The sequence below is a fragment of the Odontesthes bonariensis genome, chromosome 15, assembly GCF_027942865.1.
Source record: "Odontesthes bonariensis isolate fOdoBon6 chromosome 15, fOdoBon6.hap1, whole genome shotgun sequence".
Classification (NCBI taxonomy): Eukaryota; Metazoa; Chordata; class Actinopteri; order Atheriniformes; family Atherinopsidae; genus Odontesthes; species Odontesthes bonariensis.
Window position 1 is genome coordinate 35,064,286 of NC_134520.1, and position 7,876 is coordinate 35,072,161.

The window sequence follows — 7,876 nt, forward strand, 5'->3', positions numbered from 1 at the left end:
TTACTTCTCCCAAAGAGCAGACATCAACAAAGGGATGACCTTAAAGCATCTTTGCCAAGAGTGGCCTTTTCTGTTTAAAGAGCCTGGCATGGCTGCACACTTTGAAGAATTGACTGGTCTCAGTCTCATCGGCACCTTCATTGGAAATGTGGAAAGAAAGGGCAGGCGTCTTCTGGAATTCCTCAGAAATGTAATTGCCCCAAAAAACAAAAAGGTCCAGGATGTGCTGATGAAGTGCCATGCTGCAAAAGGGCCATCAGGTAGTTGCACAGAGATCATTGAGATGATTATCCTTCTGATGACCCATTTCGCTGAGAAGGACGAAAACCTTTTCCATTTCGTTGATGACACTTGTCTGGCCCCGGAGATTGACTGAGAGAAGCTTCCACCAAACCCCTGCATCATTGTGTGTGGTAAGTTTGCCTAAACTCTCAAAGTGTACTGTACTGAAATGACTGGGGGGGGGGGGGGGTTTAATGTGTCTCTAATGTGTGCCAAATATGGAGGTTGTTCATAATCATGTTGGAGGCATTACAGGTTTCTTAATGTGAACCACATTAACTCTTTTGTTATTGGCTGTTTGTTTTGTTCTTTGTGTCTGTCGTTTTAGGGTCCTCGTGTTTTGCAGCCCAGACATTCATGTTGTCCATTGATCAGGAGGTAGTCAATGACCACATCACCACCTTCATGATGGCTGTCTGCTTGATGTTTGGGAGCTACTATGTTTTCAACATCCACTACCCAGTGGAGCTCCGCTCCACTCTTGAGTTTCTACAGAGGTAAGTTTGTCCTTTTATATCGTAACAATAGGTGGTCACACTCTAGTTAGGTAAAGTTAGGTAGTTAGGTAAAACCTACACATTTGTTTTACTTAAGGTGCTTCTTCGCCATAAACCCAGAACGGGGAACCAAGGTGGAGTGGAGAAAGCAGAAAAAGGTGCTCCCTGTCAACCTCAGAGTTCTGACCCTGATTTCAGACCTGGCAGACTACGAGTGGAAATAGTCTCAAACAGCTGCCCTAGGCATTTCTTTGAAACGTGTTAACGTTTTGTTAAAGTTAAAGTTGTTAAAGTTTTTGTTGATGATAAATATTGTTGAAATCTGTTAACGAGTTCAGAATGAAGGTTTAATGTTGAAAACATGGTAGCTCCCAAATATCACAGAGAATTCTAACATTGATACTGGCAGAGAGAGAGTACATCTTAGGCGAAGGAAAACATTCTAGGATGGTTGCAAAATGTGCGAGCGTGTGTGTGTGTGTGTGTGTGTGTGTGCGAGTGCGTGAGTGTGTGTGTGTGCATGCGTGCATGTACTATATGTTCCTGATATTCCTAGAACGCCTATGCCTAGAATACTCTAGTGATCTATCTATGATTTCATTTTTTTATTTTTTATTAGCTCTCAAAGTTGCAAACTTTTGTTTTAGAAATGGAAGTAAATATTTTACTGCCAAATGTAAGGTGATTGAGTTTTGTCTCACATACAGTAATTAAATTAAGACACAATGGTTGTTGTCACGGAGTGCATGATGAGTGCAGGTACGTAGAAGTTATTTAAAATGTTTAAAATAGTAATACGTATAACAACCATATACAGTGCTAATGTAATTATATTTGTGCATTTTCTGCCACTGAGAGAGTTTAACAGTGAACCAGCATGTATATTCAGGCGTGGGACTGCAACCAGAGATGATCAACTGGCCCTTCTGGTCGACTGGATGCATTCAGGATGCATTCCTTTGGATACAGGTAAGATATTGATACTACTCCTCAGATCATCAATATCATTAACACACTGCCTGAGTAGTGATTACAGTTTTTTTTGTCAATCATTAACACATTTGTTTTAGTGCAGTGTGGTAATATGTTGTATGTCTTAACATTTTCTGCAAAATGCTCCTCTGCATATACTCTAATGCTGTTGTAACTACAAGCTAAAAACAATGCAAACAACTTGAAACAAATCACTTTATCAGTGCACAAATGTTGGCATTTTAAAGATGCTTGTTGATCCCATCTTGGAGAACTTCCTATCTATGTGAGATGCGCCAGACTAAGCTCTGTCCATGAACTTGGTACAACAGCCTGGCTGTCATCTGTGTGGCGGCGCAAAATTTGGTTTGTTACATCAAGAGCAACCAAATACAGTATCTACAAAATACGATATGGCTTTACATGACTATATTGGCCCTCAATATATAAACTTAATAAAATACTAATGGATGAACAATGTTTGGCTCCCAGTCTATGATTAAGATTGTTCAAAAGGTAGCCATGGTATTGAGACACATGAAAATGATCGGTTATGATCTCATCATATTCACTATAGTCTTTTGATTTGACCAGCTTTTCATTGTCTTCAGCTTAATTTGTAAATTCTAATGCCTGTCAAAATTGTATTTTGCCTCCATCTTCCCACTGTCTGTCTTCGTACAAGACCTCATTCCTTAACAATCTCCTACCTTGTTTTAACAGGACAAGAGCACACAGGAGGCCTCCAGGCCCACCATGTTGGTAAGATATTTATTTTTCATTTCATTAAGACAATGCAATTGTCAACTAGAGGTTGCTAGATAAATCCAGAGTTGGCTAGCATATGAGCAGAATTTTGTGAACGAACGGTTTAAAATAAAATGTATGGTTTTATGAGAACAGTCAGTTTTAATGTAATTCTTGTCTAGTCTTTGTGATGTTAACCAGTACATGTTCATGTTCCTATATGTACTACCAAAGATCAGCACAAGTGAAGACCACTAAGAAGGATTGAGTACCCTCTGCCAGCGATGCTCAAAGGAAGGCCCAGGCTAAAAAGCTGCTGTCAAAGGTATTGTAAAAACGTTCTTTGCAGTTTGCGTTCACTCACATCAGATCTATCTTTTACTACAAGGAATATCTTTGTCTCTTCTTGCTGTGGGGTTGTTTGTCTGTTCCGCAAATAACTCAAACCACTCATCTGACTGATCTATCATTAAGAGGGCGTCATCCTAATGGTATGGGTGTGCGCAATGACATGTTTTACGTTGATGGGGTAAAACAAAAAAAAATGTAAATCTAAGCAACCCTCTGTTACCTTTCGTCACTTTGCCTGTGGTGCATTGTGGTGTGAGAGGGCTCCCAGCAGCAAACTGTAAGCTCCCTGTGTTAACTCCCCTGTCCCCCTTTCGTACCAGGCCGAGCCACAACGTCCCACTCACCTCTGCAGTATGGTCAAGATACGAGGCTTGTCAGCTGACCCATCAGTTCCTTTCCAAGGTGAGACAGGGCAGCTTTGTGTAATTGTGTTGGTTAATATTACACTGCTCAAACAATGTGTGTGTGAAATTGATTTGTGTGTGGCCACCTTCACCTGTTTCTACCGCTGAACAACTGTGTGTACACGTGCCAGCCTGTGTGCGAGGGTTATCATATTTGTGTGCGTGACCACCTTTTCTTTCTGTGTGTGTGTGTGTGTTTGTAAGGTTGTACGTGGCCACAGCCTTCATCCTCGACACGGCGAAGCCTACGACCTGGGCGCAGACGATGAGGCATGATGGAGCAGCTACAGAAGTACAGGAGCTCAGCGCAGTTTGAGGAGATGATCGAGAGGCTGCAGAAGAGCAGTGGACAGCAGGTATAGGAGGCGCGCACACACACACACGCATACACTCAGCGGGGGCTGTAAAGGACACCGAAACAATGCAATGCAAAAAAGTCAGTCATAATTCTGTGAAATCAGCCTGCCCAGTCAGGAAACAGCTGTCAATTTTGCCGCCTTTTGCGCAAATTTAAAGTAAAAGTCTACCACTCCTCCCACTTAAGGCTACAACAACCTGCCGGTTACATTAGCTAATCATTTATCTACAGCCCCAATCATTAGTTTCGTTGGTTAATAACCAATGGTTATGCCATCATATTTACAATCAGCTAACAGCCAGTTTCCAGCGAGCTGCTTAGCCAACGAAAGGGAATGAGTCGCTTGTTCCTCTCGAGTCACGCAAGACTTGCAGATCCAAAACGTATAGCGCACGCTTCTGGTCAAAACTGCAAGTGCTGTTTCGGGCTAGGGCCACCAGATAGAGATGGAAATATTGCCATTTTTGCCAAAACAGCCAGTGAAGCAAAACCTTGAGTTCTAAGCCATTTCATGACTAAAAGTTGAAAAAGTTGCATAGTAATTCTTTAAGCACAGAATTCTCTACAGGTGTTCATGCACAGTTTTGATTCCCTCCACTAAATGTACAATGTAGGGATGGGGCCGATCCGATCCAGTATCGGTATCGGGTTCCGATATCAACGTAATTCACCTATCGGAAATTTCCGATCCACACCCCTAGATTTCCGATCCACACATTATGCTGAAAAAATTCTCCGTGCACGGTTCTGGTATGCTGCTTTGCTACTGCAAGATGTGGAATGGATTTCCTAAACGGGGCCATCTCAGTGATCACAAGCACGCCTCCGTTCAAGAATTCCATGCCATAGTTTGCAACAAGCCAGCAGGCTAACGTTGAGCATGCGGTCTGGTCTGGTAGTTATTGCTAACAGTTATTTTATCTCAATATGTCTGCTGTGTGGCAATACTTTTTGCTCGATTCACCGCAAAGCGCAACAGCAACATGTAATGTTTGCAAAGCCGTTGTACCCAGAGGTGGACGCTCCGTTGCGGCATACAATACTACGAACCTAATAAAACACCTGCAGAAGCACCACCCTAAAGAGCACGATGAGTTCTTAGCCGTGAGGGGGCGGAAAGCACAGACTAGCCGTCAGGAGTCACTTTTGCAGTCATTCGAAAGACAAGGTAAACTCTCACCAGACAACGTGAAAGCTAAAGAGATCACTGAGAAGGTACTGAACTTCATCGTACTCGATGACCAACCATTATCAGTGGTCGAAAATGAAGGCTTTCGCGGTCTGATGGAACACTTGCAGCCAAGATATAGTTTACCATCGAGGAGATATTTGTCAGAGACTGCGCTACCTGAACTTTATAACCGAGTGTCAACCAAGTTAGCGGACAAGTTAAAGGGAGTCCCAAATCTGAGCTTTACGACAGACATTTGGACGTCAGATGTCTGCCCAATGTCACTGATAAGTCTTACAGTGCACTGGATTGACCGCGAAACATACAGGCTTTCTTCTGCCGTGCTCCAAGTAAAGAAATGCAGAGGCTCCCACAACCGTGCAACAATCGCAGCATCCATAACAGAAATGCTAAACAACTGGGGGATCCCACTGGAAAAGGTACATGCTATTTTGCGAGACAACGCGAGCAACATGAAGGCAGCAATGCAAGACATGTCCGTTTCTAACCTCGGCTGTTTCGCTCACTCACTGCAGCTCGTTGTGAATGAGGGTCTCATATCACAGCGCAGCGTTAGCGACGCCTTGGCTAACAGCCGAAAGATCGTAGCTCACTTTAAGCATTCACAGCTTGCACAGTCTCGCCTGGAAGACCTGCAGCGTGAAATGCAAGTGGGAACAGCGACGAACCCGTCTCGCCTGGTTCAAGATGTGCAGACTAGATGGAATAGTTCCTTCTACATGATCAAGAGCATCCTGAAAGAGAAACGACCCCTCTGTGCTTATGCTGCCGACCACAACTTACCAGCAACACTGTCAGCCAACGACTGGGCTTTGCTTGAAAAAACAGCGACTGTGCTGGAGCCCTTCGAGGAGTTAACCAGGAAAATCAGCTCGGCTACCTCCACTGCAGCCGAAGTAATTCCAGCCGTCACAGTTTTACAACGCCTGCTCGCAGAGAACACCAATACCGACAGCGGCATCAAAACAATGAAAAGTACGCTTCTCCAAGCTGTCAACCGGCGTTTCAGCGACATCGAAAGTGAGCCACTCTATGCTGTTGCCACTTTAGTGGACGCTCGATACAAGGACAGGTGAGGCATTTTTTGTTGCAATTTAATCAAAATGCTGCTGAATCAAGTGTTAACCTATTCCTAACTTTAACGTGAATATTTGTTAATTACATTAACTTAATGTAAAATAAAAGTAATTGGATAAGGGGGGGGGGGGTGTGCATGTTTGCCTGCCTGCATGCCCAGCTGTATAAATTGTACTCAATGTTTCTTCTTCTGTGTGTGTGTGTGTGTCAGATTCTTTACAAGTGGAGAACCTGCCAGGAGGGGGAAGGCTCTCCTGATTCAAGAGCTGGAGAAGGTGGAGCAAGCACTCACTGATGAAGCTGGGACAACGGTGGCTGAGCCAGCTAAGAAGATTGCTTGCATGGAAGCTGGGCCAAGCACTGGTGTTCCTCCAGGCACAACGAAAAGCAGCTTCAGCAGTCTATATGACAAAATTTTGGAGGAGCATGATGAGCCTGCAGGAGGTACCCAGACTGCGGTCACACAAATGCAGATGTTCTTAAAGGAACCAACTATAGGTGAGGGAGACAGCCCTTTTCAATACTGGGAAAACCACCATGCTCGGTTTCCCCTCATTGCTGCAGTTGCCACAAAGTTCCTGAGTGCCCCTTCAACCAGTGTGGAAAGTGAAAGACTTTTCAGCACAGCATCCAATATCGTGGATGAAAAAAGAAATCGCCTGACAGCAGAGCGGGCAGAAATGCTAATCTTCCTAAAAAAGAACCTGCCAATGTTTAAGTGAAAGTGGTTGATCCTGGCCTCACTGTTATGTTATGTGTTATGTTATGTGTTATGTTATCTCAGATAGTGCTGGTGCACTTCATTTGTTCATTTGTTCATTTTGTTAAGACAATGTTTTACCCATTATGGGTTGCTGAGGTGAATAAATATTGAAGGCCAACTTGAAATCCTGCTTGCGTGTAGTTTGTTAACAGTAAAGATGATGATCATGTATGTCCTCATAAATGTAAGGGCTATTTTTTGGAGGTTTAGTAGGCTACAACTTCTACTTAAGTGCTTCCTGTGCCAGTATACTTTGGTCTATCATCAAGTGACTGGTATAATTTGAAAGAACAAGGCTGTTATCAGAGATATCGGAATAGTATCGGTATCGGCAGATATCCAAATTTAGTTATCGGAATCGGATCGGAAGTGAAAATATGTGTATCGGTGCATCCCTAGTACAATGTACTGTAAATGGCAATGAAAATAATGACAATTCATTGAGGTGTCCAAACTTTTTGCCTATACTGTATATTGTGGTGTTTTGCTGTTAACTTTATTTGTTTGAGCAGTGTACTGTAGTTGTTATCTTCAGGTTCCACCACAGCAATGTGGTTTAACTGATGGACTATGCACCCACTGAAGTGGTGGCAATTTCATGTAACAAATCAATTGTATCATTTATTCTATCGGTATTCATGAGTTATAATGTTGTCTTCGTTCTCACAGCTCTGTGCTTGCACTGATGCTCCTGATTCACACAGTGGAACCAGCAGAGGTTGAAGCAGCATACCTTCTTCGTTCAACACTCCTTAAAGCCAGGTTGGATTATTGATGACCAGTACTGCCCCCTTTTTGACTTTGCATGCCACAGAAAGGCAACGCCTTTGACCCCTTTGGATGGTTTGTGGACTTTGGGGAATGTTCTATACCGAAAGACTGTTGAAATCTTTGGACTTTTGCCAGATTTTCCATGTGTTAAGTAATTTCAATCATATTGTTTAACAAGAACAAGAAAATTTAGTAAAAAATACTTAGAATGACAAACAAACAACTGATGGGGGCACAGAGTTGTAAATTATAGGAGTAAACAATTTTATGGGAAACACGGTTATTTGTGTGGTTTATTGTGAATTAAATATTTATTGGGGTTAAGTTTCAAGTTGAGTGTTAAATGTGTTTGAAACAAAGCCTAACAGTGACCTCAACATTCATTCTGCCAAAGTTAAATTCTGGCAACTCAGCTGCCAGTTTTTCACCTAATGTTGGTGCTTTCACTGTATTTATTATGGT

General features: G+C 42.8%; 1 long non-coding RNA gene across 1 annotated transcript; it reads left to right on the top strand.

Moving 5' to 3' along the window:
* Positions 1 to 1,519: 1,519 nt before the first annotated feature.
* LOC142400012 (uncharacterized) lies at positions 1,520 to 2,816 on the top strand. The gene is made up of 3 exons (XR_012772900.1): positions 1,520 to 1,748; positions 2,475 to 2,513; positions 2,733 to 2,816. It is a non-coding gene; the product is annotated as an uncharacterized LOC142400012 (long non-coding RNA).
* Positions 2,817 to 7,876: the final 5,060 nt, after the last annotated feature.